General features: G+C 35.4%; 1 protein-coding gene and 1 pseudogene across 4 annotated transcripts in view; both read left to right on the top strand.

Annotated features, from left to right (window-relative positions):
* The window catches only part of EPHA3 (EPH receptor A3), a 349,448-nt gene that overhangs the window by 173,805 nt on the left and 150,451 nt on the right, over positions 1–25,192 (top strand). The window lies entirely within an intron of this gene.
* On the top strand, positions 6,121–6,988 carry LOC143648501 (putative deoxyribonuclease TATDN3; annotated as a pseudogene). The gene is made up of 2 exons (XR_013158570.1): positions 6,121–6,285; positions 6,339–6,988. The product of XR_013158570.1 is annotated as a putative deoxyribonuclease TATDN3 (transcript).

Below are 25,192 nucleotides of genomic sequence, written 5' to 3'. Positions count from 1 at the left end.
CTTTATATCTACGGCCAACTGATTTTTGATAAAGGTGCCAAAAAGCCACTCATATGGAAAGAAAAGTCTTTTTTAACAACTAGTATTTGGAAAATTGGATGACCAATCTCAGAAGAATGCAGGTAGACACCTACCTCACACCGCAAATAAATCAACTCCAAAAAAGATCAAAGACCTAAGTGTAAGAAGCATAATAATAAAACTCTTAGAAGAAAACATAGGAAAACATCTTCAGAACCTTGTATTAAGCAATGTCTTCTTAGGTTTCCATCCAAAGCATGAGGAAAAGGTAGAAAAAAATAGAAAAGTGGGACTTCATTAAAAGTAAAACTTTTGCAGGGGGTTGCAAGGGTAGTTCAGTAGTAGAATTCTCACTGCGATGCGGGAGACTTGGGTTCAATTTCTGGTCCATGTATTTCCCAAAACAAAGAAACAAGGAAACAAACAAAAGACAAACAAGCAAAAATTCAACAAATGGTGCTGCTATAATGGATATTTAAGTGGAAAAAGAATGAAATGTGACCCCTGCCATACAGCATACAAAAAAATAAATAAATAAAAATAAAACTTCTAGGTGTCAAAGGATTTTATCATGAAAGTAAAAACACAGTCTCCTGAATGGGAGAAAATATTTGGAAACCACATAACCAATAAGGGTTTAAAATCAAGAATATATAAAGTAATCCCACAACTCAACAGCAAAAAAATAAACAACCCAATTTAAAACTGGACAAATGACTTGAATAGACATTTTTCCCTAAGAAGATATAGAAATGACCAATAAACATATTGAAAGATGCTCAACATTGCTAGCCTCTAGGGAAATGCAAATCAAAAACAATGAGATACTATTGCATACCACTAGAATGGCTACCTCTTAAAAAAATAATAATAAAATTAACAAGTGTTGGAGAGGATGTGAAGAAATAAAAACAGCTATTCGTTGCTGTTGGGAATGTAAGATGTCACAGCTGCTGCAGAAGACAGTTTTGAAGTTCCTCAGAAGTCAAAGTAGGATTACCAAATAACCTGGTAATCCTACTTCCAGGCATATTCACAAAAAAATTGAAAGCATGGTGTTCTAGTTTGCTAGCTGCTGGAATGCAATATACCAGAAAAGAATGGCTTTTAAAAAGGGGAATTTAATGAGTTGCTAGTTTACAGTTCTAAGGCCAAGATGATTTGTCCAATCAAAGGTATCCAGGGAAAGATACCTTGGTTCAAGAAGGCCAATGAAGTTCAGGGTCTCTCTCGCATCCTAGAAGGCACATGGTGAACACAGTTATGGCTTCTCTCTCAGCTGAAAGGGCACATGGCGAGCAAGGCATCATGTGCTAGCTTTCTCTCCTGGCTTCTTGTTTCATGAAGCTCCCAGGGAGGCATTTTCCTTCTTCATTTCCAAAGGTCACTGGCTTGTGGACTCTCTGCTTCTAGTGGCTATGTCATTCTTCTCTGCTCTCTCTGAATCTCTTTCTCCAAAATGTTTCCTCTTTTATAGGACTCCAATAAACCAATCAAGACCCACCCAAATGGGTGGAGACATGTCATCACCTACTCCAGCTTAACAACCACTCTTCACTAAATCACATCATCCAGGGAGATGATCTGATTACAGTTTCCAATGTACAGAATTGAATAAGGATTATTCTACCTTTATGAAATGGGATTTTGATTAAAACATGGCTTTTCTAGGGGGCATAATTCCTTTCCAACCAGCACACAGGGGCTCAAACAAATATTTATACACTGATGTTCTTTGTGCCATTATTCACAATTACCAAAAGAAGGGAGTATCCCAGGTGTCCATCAACAGGGGAATGGATAACAAAATGTGATATGTTGCATACACATACAATGGAATATTATTCAGCCATGAAGAGGAATGAAGAAATGAAGTCTGATACTTGTGACAATATAAATTAACCTTGAAAACATCAGGTTGAGTGAAATATTCCAGATATAAAAGGACAAGTATTATATGATCTCCCTGATATAAAATAATTAGAACAATCAAATTCATAGAGCCAGAAACTAGAATACAGGTTATCAGGGGCCAGGGTTGGTGTATGAATGAAAGTAAATACTTAAATGTTACAGAGTTTCTAGTTGGAGGGATGGAAAAGTTTTAGTAAAGGATGGTAGTGAATGTAATGAACAGCACTGAATTATGTATTTGAATGTGGCTAAAAGGGAAAATTTTAGGTTTTATACATATTACTAGGATAAAAAAGTAACAGCAACAACACAGGGCTACAATGAACACTAATGTGAACCATGGATATAGTTGATAGTACAATTATAAGTATTTTCATCCATCAGTTACAACAAATATGCCACACTAATGCAAGATGTTAATTAAAGAGAATTATATGGGAACTCTGTATTTTCTGCATGGTTTGTTTTGTAAACCTACAACCTCTCTAAAAAGAAAAGAAGAAGAAGAAAAGAAAGCTCAGCCTGAGAGGTATCTGATGTAACAGGTCATGCTTTTTTTGCCTTCAGTTGAAGATTCATCCTCTGAATTTGCTCGTATGTTAAAACAAATAGAATGTCAAAGAATTCAGTCTCAATCAGCCGTCAGTTCTTTCATGCATACATCTGTTGTTGTCCTAATTGTTCATTTCTGTAAGTTATATCATCATTTTTATTTTACTAGGCACTTCTGAGGTTTTATTTTACAAGTGTTTATAAGGAAAATTATACCTTTCTTCATAAATTTAGCTAAGAAATGAATATTTAATCATTTAAATAATTTCCATAATTATTGCCAACAATCATTTGACACTTTCCTTCAAATTTCTTTCTGATGAATCAAAAACTGAAAATAGAGTTAAAAGTGTGGTATCATCAGAGTTGTGTTTAAAATGTGTTTAGACATGTAGTATCCAATAGTTTAGAAAGAATAGATATACCCATCAAAAAACACTTGAAAATATTATCTAACTGATAACAAAGAACTGTAACAAATGTTAAAGCTTCATACTAATTCTTATTGTTCTGATATTTAGCAACACAATTTAAAGCAAAATGTAACCACATGCTTGGTTAGCAGTAAAAGTGTACCTTAATACAAAGTAGATTAAAGGCATTGACCATAAATAAAAATCATACCTGCCCTTTAATTTCAAGCCCTGGTTTTCAAAGCTTTAGCTTTTTTTTCTTTATATTTTTAATGTTTCTTTATTGTGTAATATAATATATGTACAAAAAAAGCATTACATTTCCAAGTACATTTTAACAAATAGATATAGAACAGATTTTAAAGTTTGGTATGGGTTACATTTCCAACATTTTTCGTTTCTTCTTCTAGCTGCTCCAAGACACTGGAGACAAAGGAAATATCAATATAATGATATAACAGTCATACACATTTGTTAAATCCTATCTTCTCTGTTATTCCTTTTCTTCTCTTTTCCTTTCTTTTTTTTGTGAAAAATAACATCTGTACAAAAAAAGCAATAAATTTCAAAGTATATCATAACAATTTAGCTGTAGAACAGATTTCAGAGTTTGGTATGGGTTACAATTCCACAGTTTTAGGTTTTTATTTCTAACTGCTCTAAGGTACTGGAGGCTAAAAGAAATATCAGTATAATGATTCAACACTCATAGTCATTTGTTAAACCTGGCCTTCTCTGTATAACTCTACCATCACCTTTGATCTTTCTCCCACTCTTTAGGGGTATTTGGACTATGCCCATTCTAACTTTTTCTGTTGGAAGGGGCTGTTGATAAATGTAGGTTAAGGGGAATGTTTAGGAGAGGGTGGGCCTTCTACATTTCAGGACAAAGCTTTAGCTTTGATTAAAGGATTTAACAGGCAGCTTCCCTTTATATTTTTTATTTATTGGGCATATTTTGCAATTGAAACAAATTAAATTAAACCCACAATCCTATATTGTTAGATGTAATTTTAGAAATATTTTGTGCATCATGTATTTTTAATGGCAGATTTCTTTGAGAAAAGAGCTATGGATATTAAAAATTTGATGAGTAGAATGATGTGTGGCTTAATTTCTTCATAGTTGACAGTCACTTGGATGACTAGAATCAGTGCATTTACCTCTGTGTAGCTTTTTTCTTTTTTTTTTTTTTTTCGCGTGGGCAGGCACTGGGAATCTGTATAGCTTTTGTAGTTAATGTAATGTGTCACTCATCACCAGAATTTTCTAATGAATGAATGAGTGAAGACAGGTCCAAGTCCAGCTAAGCATTTATTCACTCTGTGACTGAATAAACTCTATGAGTATGTGTATGTCACTAAATCTCTCTCACTTTCAATATCATAATTTATATAATAGGGAGGTTGGTCTAGATTACCTTTGGTGTTCCTCCCACTTCTCATACAATTTCATTACAGGTTTTATAAGTAAGTTTGTCTTTCTAAGAAACAATTACAGGGAGCAGATAGTCCCATGGAGCATATTTTCATTCTTAGAAGAAAAGTCTACACTATACTAAGTTCTACTGTATGTAAAATGTATTTTTTTTTTAATTTGGAAATAGTCTTTAAAAATAATGCGTTGTGCAAAAGAGAGAGCTTTTGTATATATTTTACAAATTAGTACTTAGTTTGGACCTGCCTTCTGTAAAAACATAAAAAAATGTGCAAAACTGAAAGCTATTGACCGATTCTCAAGTAATAAAATCAATAGTGGAAGGCCGATGTGAGATAATTTATGGTCAACTGTAGGTACTTAAGGCTGAAGAGTTATTTCTAAATCACTAACTGAGAACCTTGAAGTGTGATGTTGCATGAGATTACATGTAAGGATCATTTGCTCCACTTTATGACTCTGTCACTTAAAAGATAAGAACTTTCCTCCCCGTGAGACTCAAAGCTGGGTCGGTTTTATGGGACATGTGCTGACTGGCCAGAATAAGTGAAAATGTCTGTTTCCTCAATAAATTTGCAATAATATATAATCCTTCATGTTCTATTTAAAGCAAGATTACCCTGGATGTATGGTAGCATCGATGTCTGGGGAACAGAGATGAATGGAAACAATATGACAATTGATTTAATATTGAGTTGATGAATTCTCATGATCTGGTGTCCAGTGAGATTTTGAATTCTCTGAGACTAATAAGTCTAATTATTTCTATAGTTCTAAGAAAGCTGGTAGAAATTCTTTCTAGAAAGCCCCATAATAAAGAATGCAGGGTCATTTTATTTGTGTAGTAGAGGAGGATGTCAGTTATTACAATTAATTTACTTAAGGTTCTCGTTATACTTAGAAAACACTTATTCTGTTGCCTCAAATGCTTTACTTGCTCAGGCTATTATTCACCCAATATTTCATTTTTCAAATGACTATATGCAGGCTAACAATTCTTACCTATATTTGATCTGCAGAAAGAATAGCATTTTGATTGAGGACCCTACAGTTTTCACTGAAGTCTACAAAATTCCCATTGCTTCATTTAATTTTCTTTACTCCTCTCTCGCATACACACACACACACACAAAGAGACACACACACACACAAGATATGAATGCTAGCAAAGTTCCAAATGTCAAAAGATTTAAATTGAGTACACATTCATATACAAGTATTTTTATGGACATATGTTTTATTCCCTTTTGGACAAATACCAAAGAGTGGAGTGGCTGGATGATGTGGGCGGGTTAACGTTTGAAGAAAATGCCAATTTAAAAAGTGTTTGAAACATTTTATATTCCTCTCAGCAGTGTATGAGAATTCTAGTTTCCTTTTATCCTCACCAACCCTTGACTTTCTTTTATTCTGGTTCTTCTAATCTGGTATATTGTTATCTTATGGTTTTAAGTTGCATTTTCATAAAACTAATGATGTTTTGCATCTTTTCATGCACTTATTTCCCATCTGTGCATCTTCTTTGGTGAAATGTCTATTTAAATTTTTTTAAATCTGTCTTTCACCATGGAATTGTTTAGTGCTCTTAACATTGTGGACCAAAGTCCTTTATCAGACACCTGATCTTCAAATATTTTGTACAGTCTGTTTGCATTTTATTCTCTTAATACCATCTTTTGAAAAGCAGAGTTTTAAATTCTGCTGCATTGCAATTTCTAATTGTGTTTTCTTTTATTGGTTTTGTTTTTGCTTCCATATATAAAAAAATACTTGCCTTTAGGGACGCGTCAGGGCCTTTGGCGGCGGCTATGGGAGTGGTGGGCGCGGGCCTGGTGGACTGTCACTGCCACGTCTCCACCCTAGAGTTTGACCAGGCCAATGTTATGGCTCTTGTGGCAGTTGCTGAACATTCGGGAGAATTTGAAAAGATTATGCAACTCTCAGAAAGGTGCTACGTCTAATTAAGATTTTCAAGTGTGCTAATAAGGAGGTGGTTATCAGGTACAGTGGGTTTGTCTTGCCATGCTTAGGTGTTCACCCAGACAAGGGCTCTCACCAGAAGATCAAAGAAGTGTCATATTCAAGGATTTGGATATTGCTTTGCCCATTATTGAGCAGTATAAGGATCAATTGTTGGCAATTTAAGAGGTTGGGCTAGATTTCTCCCCCAGATTTGCCAGCACTGATGAACAGAAGAAAGAGCAAAGAAAAGTGCTAATCAGACAGGTCCAATTAGCCAAAAGACTAAATTTGCCTTTGTGCCGACAAGGTGCTGTTACATGCATTTGACGGTCGGCCATCTGTAGCCATGGAAGGAGTAAGTTCTGGGTACTTCTCAATTCCTCCTTCTGTCATAAGAAGTGGATAGAAGAGCTACTAGGGGAGTGGAGACAATACAGAGCAGCTCCTGGAGCCATGACGGAGATCAAAGGGACGGCATACCCCATCCTGGAACGGCTGACTGTCTGGGAGAACCAGCTCCGGTGAGATCACCGAAGGGCGCGGGCTTTCCTGGGTGGGACGGCAACCAGTCGGAGTCCCTCCCTTCCTCCTTCCCAGGCCAGCTGACAGAATTGGACAGGCGGTCCCCTTAGGCCGTGGTGGCTGGCGCCCCCACCACGCGAGGCCCCCCGGACCAACTGAGAGAGTTGGGTCGGAAATCCCCAGACTGCGGAGAACAGTGACCAGGGGGTCCCTTCCAAACACGTGACTCCCCGGTCCGGCTGGGAACAGTGCACTCTCCCGGGCTGCGACAGCTGGCGCCCTCCCGCCACGCTTGGCGCCCCGGCCCGACTAGGTAATTCGGCTGGACGCTCTCCCATGCTGCAGCGGCCAGCGACCCTCCCCGCATTCGGAACCCCGGGCCAGCTGGCACTCTTCCAAGACACTTTGGCTGACGACCCTCCCCTACGGCGAGAATTTTCCAGAGTTAAAGGACCCACAGCAACTTTCACTGGTGGAACCCGTAGACAAACGTGTGCCACGAGCGCCACCTACTGGGCAGGATAAGAAAAACAGAACCCAGAGATTGCACAGAAAAATCTTTCAACCTGTGGGGTCCAACACCCAGGGAAATCTGACTAAATGCCCAGACGCCAGCAGAAGATAACGGATCACGCTCAGAAAATTAAAAATATGGCCCAGTCAAAGGAACAAACCAATAGTTCAAATGAGATACAGGAGCTGAAACAACTAATGCTGAATATACGAACAGAAATGGAAAACCTCTTCAAAAACGAAATTGATAAATTGAGGGAGGACATGAAGAAGACATGGGCTGATCAAAAAGAAGAAATAGAAAAACTGAAAAAACAAATCACAGAGCTTATGGAAGTGAAGGATAAAGTAGAAAAGATGGAAAAAACAATGGATACCTACAATGACAGATTTAAAGAGACAGAAGATAGAATTAGTGATTTGGAGGATGGAATATCTGAATTCCAAAAAGAAACAGAAACTATTGGGAAAAGAATGGAAAAATTTGAACAGGGTATCAGGGAACTCAAGGACAATGTGAAACGCACAAATATACGTGTTGTGGGTGTCCCAGAAGGAGAAGAGAAGGGAAAAGGAGGAGAAAAACTAATGGAAGAAATTTTCACTGAAAATTTCCCAACTCTTATGAAAGACCTAAAATTACAGATCCAAGAAGTGCAGCGCACCCCAAAGAGATTAGACCCAAATAGGCGTTCCCCAAGACACTAGTTAGAATGTCAGAGGTCAAAGAGAAAGAGAGGATCTTGAAAGCAGCGAGAGAGAATAAATCCATCACATACAAGGGAAACCCAATAAGACTATGTGTAGATTTCTCGGCAGAAACCATGGAAGCTAGAAGACAGTGGGATGATATATTTAAGTTACTAAAAGAGAAAAACTGCCAACCAAGACTCCTATATCCAGCAAAATTGTCCTTCAAAAATGAGGGAGAAATTAAAACATTCTCAGACAAAAAGTCACTGAGAGAATTTGTGACCAAGAGACCAGCTCTGCAAGAAATACTAAAGGGAGCACTAAAGTCAGATACAAAAAGACAGAAGAGAGAGGCATGGAGAAGAATGTAGAAAGAAGGAAAGTCAGATATGATATATATAATACAAAAGGCAAAATGTTAGAGGAAAATATTATCCAAACAGTAATAACTCTAAATGTTAATGGACTGAATTCCCCAATCGAAAGACATAGACTGGCAGAATGGATTAAAAAACAGGATCCTTCTATATGCTGTCTACAGGAAACACATCTTAGACCCAAAGATAAATATAGGTTGAAAGTGAAAGGTTGGGAAAAGATATTTCATGCAAATAACAACCAGAAAAGAGCAGGAGTGGCTATACTAATATCCAACAAATTAGACTTCAAATGTAAAACAGTTAAAAGAGACAAAGAAGGACACTATATACTAATAAAAGGAACAATTAAACAAGAAGACATAACAATCATAAATATTTACGCACTGAACCAGAATGCCCCAAAATACGTGAGGAATACACTGCAAACACTGAAAAGGGAAATAGACACATATACCATAATAGTTGGAGACTTCAATTCACCACTCTCATCAATGGACAGAACATCTAGACAGAGGATCAATAAAGAAATAGAGAATCTGAATATTACTATAAATGAGCTTGATTTAACAGATATTTATAGGACATTACACCCCACAACAGCAGGATACACCTTTTTTTCAAGTGCTCATGGATCATTCTCAAAGATAGACCATGTGCTGGGTCACAAAGCAAGTCTTAACAAATTTAAAAAGATTGAAATCATATACAACACTTTCTCGGATCATAAAGGAATGAAGTTGGAAATCAATAATAGGTGGAGTGCCAGAAAATTCACAAATACCTGGAGGCTCAACAACACACTCTTAAACAACAAGTGGGTCAAAGAAGAAATTGCAAGAGAAATTAGTAAATACCTAGAGGCGAACGAAAATGAAGACAGAACATATCAAAACTTATGGGACGCAGCAAAGGCAGTGCTAAGAGGGAAATTTATTGCCCTAAATGCCTATGTCAGAAAAGAAGAAAAGGCAAAAATGCAGGAATTAACTGTCCACTTGTAAGAACTGGAGAAAGAACAGCAAACTAATCCCAAAGCAAGCAAAAGGAAAGAAATAACAAAGATTAGAGCAGAAATAAATGAAATTGAAAACATGAAAACAATAGAGAAAATCAATAAGACCAGAAGTTGGTTCTATGAGAAAATCAATAAGATTGATGGGCGCTTAGCAAGATTGACAAAAAGAAGAAGAGAGAGGATGCAAATAAATAAGATGAGAAATGGAAGAGGAGACGTAACTACTGACCTCACAGAAATAAAGGAGGTAATAACAGGATACTATGAACAACTTTACGCTAATAAATATAACAATTTAGATGAAATGGACGGGTTCCTGGAAAGACATGAACAACCAACTTTGACTCAAGAAGAAACAGATGACCTCAACAAACCAATCACAAGTAAAGAGATTGAATTAGTTATTCAAAAGCTCCCTAAAAAGAAAAGTCCGGGACCAGACGGCTTCACATGTGAATTCTATCAAACATTCCAGAAAGAATTAGTACCAACTCTCCTCAAACTCTTCAACATAATCGAAGTGGAGGGAAAACTACCTAATTCGTTCTATGAAGCCAACATCACCCTCATACCAAAACCATGCAAAGATATTGCAAAAAAAGAAAACTACAGACCAATCTCTCTAATGAATACAGATGCAAAAATCCTCAATAAAATTCTAGCAAATCGTATCCAACAACACATTAAAAGAATTATACATCATGACCAAGTAGGATTCATCCCAGGTATGCAAGGATGGTTCAACATAAGAAAATCAATTAATGTAATACACCACATCAACAAATCAAAGCAGAAAAATCACATGATCATCTCAATTGATGCAGAGAAGGCATTTGACAAGATTCAACATCCTTTCCTGTTGAAAACACTTCAAAAGATAGGAATACAAGGGAACATCCTTAAAATGATAGAGGGAATATATGAAAAACCCTCAGCTAATATCATCCTCAATGGGGAAAAATTGAAAACTTTCCCCCTAAGATCAGGAACAAGACAAGGATGTCCACTATCACCACTATTATTCAACATCGTGTTGGAGGTTCTAGCCAGAGCAATTAGACAAGAAAAAGAAATACAAGGCATCAAAATTGGAAAGGAAGAAGTAAAACTATCACTGTTTGCAGACGATATGATACTATACGTCGAAAACCCGGAAAAATCCACAACAAAACTACTAGAGCTAATAAATGAGTACCGCAAAGTAGCAGGCTACAAGATCAACATTCAAAAATCTGTAGCATTTCTGTACACTAGTAATGAACAAGCTGAGGGGGAAATCAAGAAACCAATCCCATTTACAATCGCAACTAAAAGAATAAAATACCTAGGAATAAATTTAACCAAAGAGAAAAAAAACCTATATAAAGAAAACTACAAAAAACTGCTAAAAGAAATCACAGAAGACCTAAATAGATGGAAGGGCATACCGTGTTCATGGATTGGAAGACTAAATATAATTAAGATGTCAATCCTACCTAAACTGATCTACAGATTCAATGCAATACCATTCAAAATCCCAACAACTTATTTTTCAGAATTAGAAAAACCAATAAGCAAATTTATCTGGAAGGGCAGGTTGCCCCGAATTGTTAAAAACATCTTGAGGAAAAAAAACGAAGCTGGAGGTCTAGCGATGCCAGACTTTAAGGCATATTATGAAGCCACAGTGGTCAAAACAGCATGGTATTGGCATAAAGATAGATATATCGACCAATGGAATCGAATAGAGTGCTCAGATATAGACCCTCTCATCTATGGACATTTGATCTTTGATAAGGCAGTCAAGCCAACTCACCTGGGACAGAACAGTCTCTTCAATAAATGGTGCCTAGAGAACTGGATATCCATATGTAAAAGAATGAAAGAAGACCCGTATCTCACACCTTATACAAAAGTTAACTCAAAATGGATCAAAGATCTAAACGTTAGGTCTAAGACCATAAAACAGTTAGAGGAAAATGTAGGGAGATATCTTATGAATCTTCCAATTGGAGGCGGTTTTATGGACCTTAAACCCAAAGCAAGAGCACTGAAGAAAGAAATAAATAAATGGGAGCTCCTCAAAATTAAACACTTTTGTGCATCGAAGAACTTCATCAAGAAAGTAGAAAGACAGCCTACACAATGGGAGATAATATTTGGAAATGACATATCAGTTAAAGGTCTAGTATCCAGAATTTATAATGAGATTGTTCAACTCAACAACAAAAAGACAGCCAACCCAATTACAAAATGGGAAAAAGACTTGAACAGACACCTACCAGAAGAGGAAATACGGATGGCCAAGAGGCACATGAAGAGATGCTCAATGTCCCTGGCCATTAGAGAAATGCAAATCAAAACCAGAATGAGATATCATCTCACACCCACCAGAATGGCCATTATCAACAAAACAGAAAATGACAAGTGCTGGAGAGGATGTGGAGAAAGAGGCACACTTGTCCATTGTTGGTGGGAATGTCAAATGGTGCAACCACTGTGGAAGGCAGTTTGGCGGTTCCTCAAAAAGCTGAATATAGAATTGCCATATGACCCAGCAGTACCATTGCTAGGTATCTACTCAAAGGACTTAAGGGCAAAGACACAAATGGGCATTTGCACACCAATATTTATAGCAGCGTTATTTACAATTGCAAAGAGATGGAAACAGCCAAAATGTCCATCAACAGAAGAATGGCTAAACAAACTGTGGTATATACATACGATGGAATATTATGCAGCTTTAAGACAAGATAAACTTATGAAACATGTAATAACATGGATGGACCTAGAGAATATTATGCTGAGTGAGTCCAGCCAAAAACTAAAGGACAAATACTGTATGGTCCCACTGATGTGAACGGACATTCGAGAATAAACTTGAAATATGTCATTGGTAACAGAGTCCAGCAGGAGTTAGAAACAGGGTAAGACAATGGGTAATTGAAGCTGAAGGGATACAGACTGTGCAACAGGACTAGATACAAAAACTCAAAAATGGACAGCACAATAATACCTAATTGTAAAGTAATCATGTTAAAACACTGAATGAAGCTGCATCTGAGCTATAGGTTTTTTGTTTGTTTGTTTGTTTGTTTTACTATTATTACTACTTTTATTTATTTTCTCTATATTAACATTTTATATCTTTTTCTGTTGTGTTGCTAGTTCCTCTAAACCAATGCAAATGTACTAAGAAACGATGATCATGCATCTATGTGATGATGTTAAGAATTACTGAATGCATATGTAGAATGGTATGATTTCTAAATGTTGTGTTAATTTCTTTTTTTTTCTTCTTTCCGTTAATAAAAAAAATTAAAAAAATTAAAAAAAAATACTTGCCTTTACCATGAGTTGACAATTTATTGTTAATAAATTAGATACTGAATAACTTAGGTTTCATGTGCCTGATGGTCATTACCTCAACTAATCATTTTTGTCATTGTAATGTGAAAACAGCCACATACTATACATAAGTTAATGTGTGCTATATTCTAATAATGATTGTCTGAAAGTTAAATTTTATAAAATTTTCATGCATCGTGAAATATAATCCTTTTTTTTTCAATATTTAAAATGTAAAACATAGTCCTAACTCACAATTCACAAAATACCAGGGGTGGGGGGTAAAAGCACTGGATTTGGTCAAAGGACGGCAGGTTGCCAGCCCCTGTTCTAATCCAAGGTCACAATGATTCTCTTCTGTGTTTTATTCTATAGGTTTCATAGTTTTAGGTTGTAAGATGAGGTCTGTAATTCATTTAATTAAGGCTTATATATGTTGTGAAGTATGGATTAAAGTTCATAGTTTGGGAAATGGCTGTCCCGGCATCAGTTTTTGAGATGACTATTCTTTCTTCACTAAATTCCCTTTGCATATTTATAGAAAATCATTAGGTGATATATGTGTGAGTCTATTGTGGGATTCTTTACTAATAATCCATTTGTCTAGTTTAATACCAATACCACGTTGTCTTGAATTGTCTGGTTTGTAATAAATAGTGTCAGATCTCTAACTCTGCTCTTCTCTTACAAATTTAATTTATTTCATAGAAATAGAGCTCCTCAGGTTATGTGTTCCTCTTTGAATAAACTTTATAGTTCGTATCTTTTGAGGAATTTTCTATTTCATCTAAGTTGTCATGTTTATTGGAATAAAATACTTCACAGTATCTGCTTGTTATCATTTTGATATCTAAAGAATCGTTAGTAATACCACTTCTGTCATTCCTGATATAGATTATTTGTGGCTTCTTTTTCCTTTTCCTCATTACTGTGTTAGCGGATTTTTACTTTATTGATTTACTCAAAGGCTCATCTTTTTATTTCTTTCATATTCTCTATTTTTTTTCTCTTTTCTATTTTATTATTTATGCTCTGATCATTATTTCCTTTCTTTGATTTAACTGTAATTCACTCTGTTCTACTTTTCTTAGTTCCCTAAAATGCAAACTGAAGCCATTAATTTGAGACCCTTTTATTTTGAGGGGGAGTGGGTGGCGCATGGTCTGGGAATCGAGCCTGTTCTCTCGCTTGAAAGGTGGGCTTTCTAACCACTGAACTACCCATGCACCCTGAGACCCATCTCTTTCTTTTAACATAAGTATTTAGGGCTATAAATTTCCTAAGTCCTGCTTTAGTGGTATCCCACAAATTCTATTAAATTAAGTTTTCATTTTCATTTAGTTCAAAATACTTTATAATTTCCCTTTTGCTTTCTTTTTTGACTTATCTCAAAGTGTTTTGTTTCCAAATGTTTGAAGTTTTTTTTTTTTCAGAAATATTTCTGTTATTGTTAATTTAATTCCATTTTGGTCTGAGAAAGTACTTTATATGTTATACAAATATTTTAAATTTTATTAAGACTTGATTTATGGCCCAGTGTGATCTATAATTATGAGTGTCTGTCTGAACCTGGAAAGAACATATATTCTGCTTTTGTTGGATAGAGCAGTCCATTAATGTCAATTAGTTGAAAGTGGTTTAGTGTGTTGATCAAGTCCTTTCTGTTTTTACTATTTCCTCCCAAATTGTTCTGCAATTTTTGAGAGACTGTTATTGAAATCTCCACCTATTATTTTGGATTTCTCCATTTCTCCTTGCTGTTCTCTCAATTTTTTCTTCATTATGTGCATAAACATGTATGACTGAGATGACCTTTGTTATTTTGTTAATTAATATTCTTTTTCTGAAATCTACTTTGATATCAATATAGCAATTTCAGCAATTTTCAGTTTTTTTAACTTAGCATCATATATTTTTCTATCCTTTTACTTTCAATCTGTTTGTCTTTATATTTAGAGTGTGTTTCTTTTGCCAGCATATACTTAGGTCTTGCGTTTAATTTAATCTGTACTTAATTGGACTGTTTATTCTCATTTAATATGATTATTGATATAGGTGAGCTTAAAGTGATGTTATGCTACTTCATGCTTAGTGTGAGAATCTTAAAATTATATTCTTCCATTTCTGCCCCCCTGAACTTTTTGCTATTGATTTCAAACATTTTACTTTTATTCATATGCGGCAGATTCAACAACACATTGCTATCACTTTGGTTTAAAAGACAATTTATTTTAAAGAGATTTGGATGGCAAGAAAAAGTCATATACGATTGTCTATGTGTTTACATTTTTGGATTTTTAAAATTTTTTTTTTACATGAGCAGGCCACAAGACTCGAACCCGGGTCTCCAGCATGGCAGGCCAGAACTCTGCCTGCTCAGCCACCATAGCCCACCCCATTTTTGGATTATTTACTCCTCTCTATTGATCTGTAGCTCTATGTAATGTAATTTTATTTCTGCCTTAAATAATTTATTCTATATTTCTTGTAGTTCAGGTCTACCAAAATGAATTATTTAAACTTTGCTTTCAGAAAGTGTTTAATTCATCTTCTCTTTTGAAAGACATTTTGCTGAGTAGCAAATTCTAGGTTGACATTTTTTTTTTATTTCAGTGCTTTAAAAATCTTGCTCCATGCTTCTCTTGCCCTATGATGAGAAATCTATTGTGATCTTTATCTTTCTTTCTTTGTAAAGTAAGATGTGTTTTCTTCTGTTTACTTTAATCATTGTCTCTGCCACTAATTTTGGGTAATTTATAATGTGACTTGGGGTGGGATTTTCTTTGTGATTCTTATGAATGAGATTCACTGATCTTCTTAACTGTGGATTTGTAGTTTTCTTTAAACTTGGAAAATTTCAGGTATTATCACTTCAAATATTTTTGTCCCCTCTTCCTACCTTTGGCAACTTCAGTTACAGATATATTAAGCCAATTTAATTAGTCATAGGGTTCATGGATGTTCATCACATTTTAAAATTATTTTTCTATATGTTGTTCATTTTTCATAGTTTCTATCATTATGCCTTCATGTTTATGAATCTTAACCATTGCAATGCCTAATCTACCACCACTGTAATCCAGGGATTTTTCTTACCAGACACTGTAATTTTTACCTCTAAAAGTTTTTATTTGAGTCTTTCTTGTATTCTTCATATTTGTATTTAACTTTTTGAACATATGGAATATGGTTATAATAACTTTTAATATCCATGCCTGCTAATTCTAACATCTATTACATTCTGGGTTGATTTTGATTATTTTTCATTTCATTATGAACAGTATTTTTCTGCTTTTTGCATGCTTTATAAGTTTTTATTGGATGCCAGATATTGTGAACTGTTCCTTCTTTGATGCTGTATATTTTTAAATTCTTATGAATATTCTTGAGGTTTTTTGTGGGACACAGTTAAGTTACTTGTGAATGGTTTTATCTTTGTGACTCCTGTTTTTAAGGTTTGTTTGGTAGAATCAGAGCAATATATTGTCAAAAGGTGATTATTCTCCTATTATTGAAGCAAGACGCTTCTATTAAGTTCACTAATACGCCACAAATCTTTGGGTTTTCCATTCTGTAGTAGGAAAATGCATATTTCCCTGTCTTATGAGAGCACCAAGGACTGATACTTCGAATGTAGTCAAGTAGTTCTTTCTCTGGCCTCAGGAGTTTTCCTCAAACATGGTCTAATCACTACTCTGCTGAAAATTGAAGATCTTCCACAGATCTAGAGTTATGACTGTCTGTGCATAACCTCTTTCCTTTCTTTTTCTTCTTCTCTGAACTATAGCTTCCTTGGTCTGGATTTTAAGCTCCTTTGCCTCAAATTAGATAGTTTGCTGAGTTCTGCTTTGATTGCCCCTCCACGCTCTACAGCTTGAAAAGATTTGTGTTATAGTTGTCATCATACCCATTTCCCTTCTCTCAAGGATCACTGCTTTTTGTTGCGTGATATCTAGATGCTTGAAAACTGGACTCATTTAAAGACATGTTTTTTGTTTTGTTGTTGTTTCATACAGTACATGAAATCCCATTCCTGTTACTTGCCCAAGAGCCAAGAATTGAGCTTTGTTGAGTATTAATTCTCTTACAAATATTTGTTGCAGACATTTTTAATTATATGTTAAAAGTGCTGAAAAGATATCAAATCCTATAAAACAGAGTGTGCAACAGATGATATTAAAATTCAGTAAAAGGTATGGGATAGGTCTATTAAACATCACTGAATGGACTAAAACAATATATGGTTAATCAACAAATGATGCAATGACAAAGATAAACACAAGAAAAATTTGCTGAAAATTAAATGTTTAGAGATGCCATCAAAGAAAAATTGTTAGTATTGGTAAACTTTCTGTAGTTGGTATGGAATATTTGTAGAAAGGCATTCCACGCACCTAAAACACTGCTAAATAAAGGCATGTTGTTCAGAATTAACAAAGAAAAGGTGAAGTAAAGTCACAGAGCAATAAAGAATGACATGTTTGTAAAAGTATGTATATGCCAGATTTTGAAGAAGGTTCTATTTCTCTTTACATAAAAACTAGAAGAGGTAAAGCATTAAAACAGTTGGAATGGGGTTATCATGGGAGGCTGAAATCCCATTTTGAACAAGAATAGACAGGACGCACTGACAGGAAAACAGATACTAGGGAGACCAGTAAAACTCACAAGTTTTTTTGTGTGTGTGAGATACATTAAATGGGATCAATTTGCAGTGGTTAGTGATTGTTTGCAGGAATGAACAAAGGAGAATTTCAAATAAGACTGACATTTAGATAAATGCTATCAACTGGAATGCAATGTAAGGAAAACTTCATTTGGAAAAATGAACTAAGTTGAATTAAAGAAAAATAATCATAGCATAATAAAAATAATAATAAATTGAAAAATATTTATTAAATGAGCAATATGTTTAGGCAGTATGCAAAACTCTTTAGATGGTGTGGAGGTTTGAAGCTAAATGTGTACCTCAGAAAACGTGTTCTTAAATTTAATCTGTTCTTGTGGATTTAAACCAATTATAAGTAGGACCTTTTTTAGAGGCTACTTCAGTTAATATATGACCCACTTCATTCAGGATGGTCCTAATCCTATTACCGGAGTCCTTTGTAAATGGAATGAATATTTATACATATATATATATGTATAAATGCATATACATTTGCATTTATACATATATATATATATGTATAAATATATATGTACCTTCTGATGAGGTGCAAATATATCTGTACCTTCAGTCCTGACCTGCATTGAAATGGTCAACTGGTTCCATAGGTTCAGTTAAACCCTCACACGGAGCACTGTTCTGCAGGGACTCACTTACCAGATAAATCAAAATTTTTCAAACCATCAATTTCCAGTTTCTTTGTGTCTGATGATTTGCACCTCATCATATACATACATATATATATATGTATAAGCCATAAAAACAAGAAGCTGAAATCAGTGAAACCTGGAAGAGAAGGGAGAGACCAGCAGATGCCACCATATGCCTTGCCAAGTGGCAGAGATGCCATGGATTGCCAACAGCTGGCCTTCAGGAAGAAAGCATCACCTTGCTAATGATTGATTTCAACATTTGCCCAGGATTAACCATGAGTAAATAAATTTCCAGTGTTTAAGCCAACTCATTTAATGGCATTTGCTTTTGAGCAGCTTAGGAAACTAAAACAGATTTTGATACCAGGAGAGTGGGGTACTGCCATAGCAAACCCCAAAAATATAGAAATGGCTTTAGAATTGGGTAATGGGTAGAGGCTGGAAGAATTATGAACTGTTTGATAGAAAAATCTTAGGTTGCTTTAATGAGACTCTTGGTAGATGCTAAAGGTACCTCTGATGAGGCCTTAGTTAAAAAAAAAAGTGTTATTGAAAACTGGAGAAAAGGCAATCCTTGTTTTAAAGTGACAGAGAACTTGGTGAAATTGAGTTGTGATGTCAGATAGTAGGCAAAATTTGAGAGTAAGGAGCATAGATATTTAACCAAAGAGATTGCTAATTTAAGTGTAGAAAGTGAGTCCTGGTTTCTCCTTGCAGTTTATAGTACAATGTGAGAGGAGAGGCATAAGATGAGAACTGAACTCCTGGGCACAAAGAAACTGGAAATTGATGGTTTGAAAAATTTTGATTTATCTGGTAAGTGAGTCCCTGCAGAACAGTGCTCCGTGTGAGGGTTTAACTGAACCTATGGAACCAGTTGACCATTTCAATGCAGGTCAGGACTGAAGGTACAGATATCCAGGAAGGATCTGTGGAAAGTTCTTTGTCTGATGATTTGCACCTCTATCTACTACCTGCAAAACCCACAAGTGTTTTGTGAGACTTGTATGAATGGAATTACTGCCAGCCTGGACGAAAAGGGACAGCAAAGAGACAGATTGAAGGAAAATCACTTCAAGGGCAGAACCAGAGAAGCTGAGATCTGGGTTGAAGACATTTTCTTGGGCCAAGAGAATGAGCTTATCCATGTTTGTGGAAAGGGTGAGTCTGCCCAGGGCTTGGAGCAGCTTGACCTTCTGCCCCATTGTTCAGGGAAAGTGTGGTGCCGCAGACATCAGAGAGGGTGGGGCATATGCCTTTCTGTTCTGCTAGGGAGGGTGGAACAAGTGGCCACCACCCCGGTTTTTTGAAGGATGAGTCTGTGTCTGGCCTTCACCCTAGTGTTCTTGGAGAATTGAGCCAGTTCCCCAGGGATTTTGAATAATCTGGCCATCATTCATGTGCTTAGAAAAGGTGAAGCCTTCACCCCAGTGTTTGGGGAGATCATAGCCACTGCATAAGCACTTGGAAGGGTTGGGGTATGCTGCTCCATTACTCCCAGAGGGCAAAACATCCTTCCATAGATGACTGTCAGACATTGACATCTAATAGAGTATGTTGTGCCACATTGTGGAATAATTTGGGACCTGTGATCCCTGTTATCCTCCTAGTTTCTCCCCATGGGAATGGGAATTTTTGTCCTATGTCTATTTCTCCTTTGTATATTGGGAGCAGATAACTTGTTCTCCATATTTCACAGGACCACAGACAAAGGGGAATTGTGCACCAGCAAAGATCACACTTATAACCAATTTTCATGAGACTTTGTACTTAGAATTATTACTGAAATGACTTAAGGCTTTTGGGATATTGTGATAGAATGAGTATCTTTTCATATAGATAGAGCATTTATTTTAGGAGTTCAGAGGGTTGATTGAAGCTATATGATCCCAGAAAAACAGAATATTAAATTTAACCCATTCATGTGGATATCAACTCATTGTAAATAGAACCTTTTGATGAGGCTGCTTCAGTCAAGGTGTGACTCACCTCATTTAAGCATGGGTCTTAATCCTATTACTGAAGTCCTTTATAAACAGAATGCATACACAGAAAGAGACAGAGAGAGAGAGAGAAAGAGAAAAGAGAAGAGAAAAGAGGAGAGGAGAGGGAGACAGAAGACATAGAAGCAAGAAGCTGAAATCAATGAAACTTGGAAGAGAAGGCGGAGACAGCAGACACCACTGGGCACCTTGCCGCGTGGTAAGGTGGAGCAAAGGATCACTGGCAGCTAGTCTTTGGGAAGAATGCATAGCTTTGATGATGCCTTGATTTGGATATTTTCTCAGCCTCAAAACTTTAAGCTAATAAATTCCCATTGTTAAACTGAACCTTTCATGGTATTTTGCTTTGAGAAACCTAGGAAACAAAAACAGGTGGACTATCTCATTTAATCAGCAAAGCACTTTTATAAGCTTCTACAATTATCTGCAATTAAGAAACGAAGGGCAGGCCACGGTGGTTCAGGGGGGGCCACGGTGGCTCAGCAGGCAGAGTTCTCACCTGCCATGCGGGAGACCCGGGTTCGATTTCCGGTGCCTGGCCATGCGGAAAAAACAAACAAGCCAAGAAAAAAAACAAGGAAGTTGACAGAGGTGTTCTGCCCAAGGATGCAACATGGAAAGTTCGGGGAGGTGTTTGAATTCTAATATCTACCACTCTAGAACCCATTTTCTGTTAGTAAGTCATTACTGCTAACATGGTATAAATATAAATTTAAAGAAAGTATGTTGGGCAGGAATGTTTCTATCACTGTATGTGAAACTGGGAAATATAATCAATTTTTGCAATCCAGCCTCAGAAAAAATTTGAACAATTTTGGGAACTGTAAATAATGACCACTCACTTATTTTTGCCTAGCTACAGTTTGAGATGGTGTTACAATATGACTGCATTTTTCTCTATCAATTATATCAACTTCCCTTTGGCATGAGAAAATTGTTTCATTTTTGTCATCACACCATGTTTCTGACTATAAGCTGAACAAAGAAAGAATTTAAAATTGCAGTGTTAATACTTACCAGGACTTGAACCACAGTAGATTTGTGTCTTGAGTAATTGCAGTTATTTCATTTTGTTTATTTTCTAGCTACTCAGTAAATCTTCTAATTGACAAGGAACTATTAAGGTCTCAAACTCCATAATGTCTTTTCTTTCCAAATTGGATTTTTTTCCAGTTAGGAAGGTAGGATTCACTCCAGCTCACTGCTTTTGCTGTGGTAAAAGAGGTATAGTTACTACCAACGTAAGCTACTTTTGCAGTCTCTTTAGCATATTTTAAATATGTAAAGTTCGAACGATGACAATGACATACACACACACAAAATACACACAAATACAAGTAAATACACACACACATACACACACACATACATGAGCTAAGACATAAAGAGAAAGTGGGAGAAATGAATCGCTTTAATAGTATGCTCCAGACATGATGCTAACACCTTATATACGTTATCTCACTGAAAACTCTCAACAATTATCTACATTGTCTGAAACTTGCCAATGTCACTCAAATAATAAGCTTTGGAGCCAGACTTTCAACCTCACTGTCTGAATTCAAGATTCTTAACCACAATGTCTTACTGCTCTGTACTAAAAGACACGGATTCAATATAGTGTCTGCCATTTATTTTAATAAAGGAAATCCTACGTGGTGAATGCAATTTCTTAAAAGGAAAAACTTTCAAAGAAAATACACAGCTTATGTCTTTGCTGTACTATTCTTCAAAGAACTCTCACTATCTCTCTTCTTTTTTTCACTTTTAAGTTACCTCCTTAATTAATGAGACTGATGTTTCAATCAAGGCACCAAAATAAATGTTCAAAAACTATGGTTCATTCTTTAAATAAATGCAAGAGCAACGAGTTTTGATTTTTTTCCCCTAAGTTGAATCTTGCTTTTCAGAGGGGCTAAGAACTATCTAAAGTAAATCTTGTGGCTAAAATGAATTACAAAAGAAGAAAGGCCATTTAGAGTATTGAATGAAGCATGGATTTAAAGCACTGAAGGCAATTTTCTCATGTGGCTTATAAAATGTCTATCATGACAGTGTCAAAAAAGATTTTCCAAGAGGTTTTGCATTTTGGCAGCATTCTAGGATAAATGTGCAGCCTTCTCAATTTTCCACTTTTAAGCTGCTGCAATAATTTGGAATGATTTGAGTATTTTTTAATAGAAAAAGCTGATAATAAAAATAAATACTATATAGTAATAAAGTATATATCCACTCCTACTTTACTGAGCTTGTTTTGAACAGAGACTAACATGTTACTACACAGAGGAGATTAATAAATGTCCCTTTCAATAATAAAACTGGGTTTCATATTAATTGAGTTGAATCACGGTGTGCCTCAATTTACATATTTAAGTATTTGCATTTCCCCATGCTGGTCAATGGTTCTTAAGGTGGTTGTTGTGGTTTCAGCACTTATATTCACTGAATAATTTTAATAACATGAACCTTTATGTGTTAACAATTATCTGCAATAAATATAAATTATGTGAGTAAAAAGTGGCATAAATTGAAAGTTAACGTAAAATATCAAAGAGTATTTATTTGGAGTTGAAATATTAATTTCATCCACAGATGTCCATGAATGGAAATGTACTCTGATTTAAGACTTTCACAATAGGATACACCCTTGAAACAATAGAGCACACCCTTGAAAAATTGTCTAGAATATTATTATATCAGTTCCAATAAACTCTGTAAAAGCAGTGTGCAAAACTTTGGAAAATTAGCAGGAGTATAAGAATCTTTCAACAAAATATACTGTAGCTACTTTGTGGATACTGACCTTTGTAACTTTGGATATACTCAAGTAAAAAAATAAAGTGGAGTAAAGTGATGTGAAGTAAAGTAAAATATTATTTCACCACATTATAGAAATTGCAACTACTCCAATTATAGAAGGAATCTTGTCTTGTCCTATTTGAAATGTACTTTTATGTTGGGAGATGACATAACATCAGCTTTTATATTTGATTTTAAATCTATAAAATGCAAAAAGTTGAGTCATCTATAATTGGAATACCAACCCACTTAGTCCATTTTCTAACATCCGTCATATTCATCATATTCGTATTGCAACATAATTTTAAATTTAATGGTGACTAAAATCCTTCTTTATGGTGAGATAATTTTTCTACTTACATTTCCTTTGCCAGGTATTGAAATCTTATCTGTTTTTATAGCAGTCTCTCTTTACACTTTTATTCTGGTTGATATAAAAAAACCAAAAGGGATTCTAGTACTTAGCTTGCTTTGTAGCATATTCAAAAGACTTTTATTTTATACCTACTTGAGGAGTTCAGGTCTATCCTAAATCAGTGGAAGCTGAGAATAAGGAACTATGTAGGTGGAAATGATTAGAGAATTATAGTTAAGAGGAAACTGATGAAAGATACTGAATGTGTATGAAGACTACCATATGGTATCCATTTCATATACATATCGTGGCTGCTTATTTTTCTAATAGCTTCTCCCCACATGTTTTAAGACATTTAAAAATTTTACAAACTTCTTTATATTTTTGAAATTCAGAATCCACAGTGGTTCCCTATTAGAATTCATGGTATTACTCTTCTAATGTTCAGGTGATGCTCTGTGTTATTGCTCTTTTATCTTTCTTTTTCTCAGTGACATTAGAATTTCAAAAACAATAATATTGTATGGTTCAATAGTAACGTTTATTTATCACTGGATTATGCAAGGTGATATTTGAACTTCTTCTTTTCATACAAATGAATTAGATATCTTTAAGAATTGTATTTCTATAACTGCTCTTTTTTTCTTTCTTTTGGTTTAAACCCTATTTCATGTTTTTTTAAGTATTTTTATTGAAAGGATTTTTTTTCTATTTGTAGTTCTTGCTATTGCTTCTTTCCATTTTTTGTTTACTGTCCTCTTTAAAATCTTCTTCCCCAGAAGCATTTTCTTAAAATATTTTCTCTTTAGTTCAAAGGATGATCTTAAAATGCAAACCCTAATATTTGGAAAAGAACAGGAAGAAATGTAGGATGGGAGAGTCTAAGGGAAGATGGAATACAGGAAAGGAGGAAAGAAAAAGCAAGAAGAAAGTAAGGGAGGAAGAGAGGAAAAAGATATTTACCTAAATGGAAATAGGTTATCTTACATTTTATTACACCTTTATGTGAGTCCATAAATAACAGTTTCTCCTATAGAAAAATGTGAAATAGGGAATTTAGACCACATTTAAAGAGATATTTGAGAGATATTTTTATTATACAGAAAATTTTCAAAAAAATAACCATGTCATGCTACTATTTTTAGTCTCTGTATATACTCATGATTGTAAAAATTAAGCAAACATTTTTAATGGTATGAAAAAATGGACTTCTCATAGTATACACAATTTCCTTGACTCACATATTGTTCAGATGAACTTAGTGCGCCTCTGTTGTGTCCAAAGTGAATAAGAGGCATTTAAGGTTGCCATCCCTTCATGAATTTCCAGCAAATAAGAGTCTGAGCTGGTCCTTTGAAGACTAAGCACCAGACCTCCCTTTCTTTTCCTTGTTGACTTAGAAACTGTTGACATCTTTGAACCGTTTTCTTCTACATTGACCATCTGTTGAAACCTTTAACCAAGGAAACTCTGCTTTGCTACTCCTTGGGTGCAAATTTAAAGAGTCTTGAGTCTTTGGAACCAACTGTAGCTTTTGATAAAACTTTTATCACCAGCTCCTTCACCAGACTTAGTCTTTTAACAATTCCTCAATTTCCATCTACTCTAGTATGAACTATATTTTAGGCTCAAATTTAGCCAATTTGATCCTTCTGCTATCTACTCTCAACACAGCCAGGGTTATATAAATACATATAGACAATATATGTTTTCCTTTTCTCAATATTTCCAATGATCCCCTCACTGTCCCTTTTGTATGATGCCAAAATGCTTACACTGGTTTTCAACGCCATACACGATTTAACTTTCAGGACTCTTCCCCATCTCAGTCCCACCTTTTTTGTCATACTGGCCACCTTGATGTTCCTCAAGTATGTTCTCATCCCACAGTCATTTGCCATGGCTGTTTATTCTGCCAGGAACAGTCCTGCCCCAGGTATCTAAATGGCTAACACCCTTGAGTGCTT

The sequence above is a fragment of the Tamandua tetradactyla genome, chromosome 10 (assembly GCF_023851605.1).
Source record: "Tamandua tetradactyla isolate mTamTet1 chromosome 10, mTamTet1.pri, whole genome shotgun sequence".
Taxonomy (NCBI): domain Eukaryota; kingdom Metazoa; phylum Chordata; class Mammalia; order Pilosa; family Myrmecophagidae; genus Tamandua; species Tamandua tetradactyla.
This window is presented reverse-complemented; position numbering and strand designations above follow the sequence as displayed.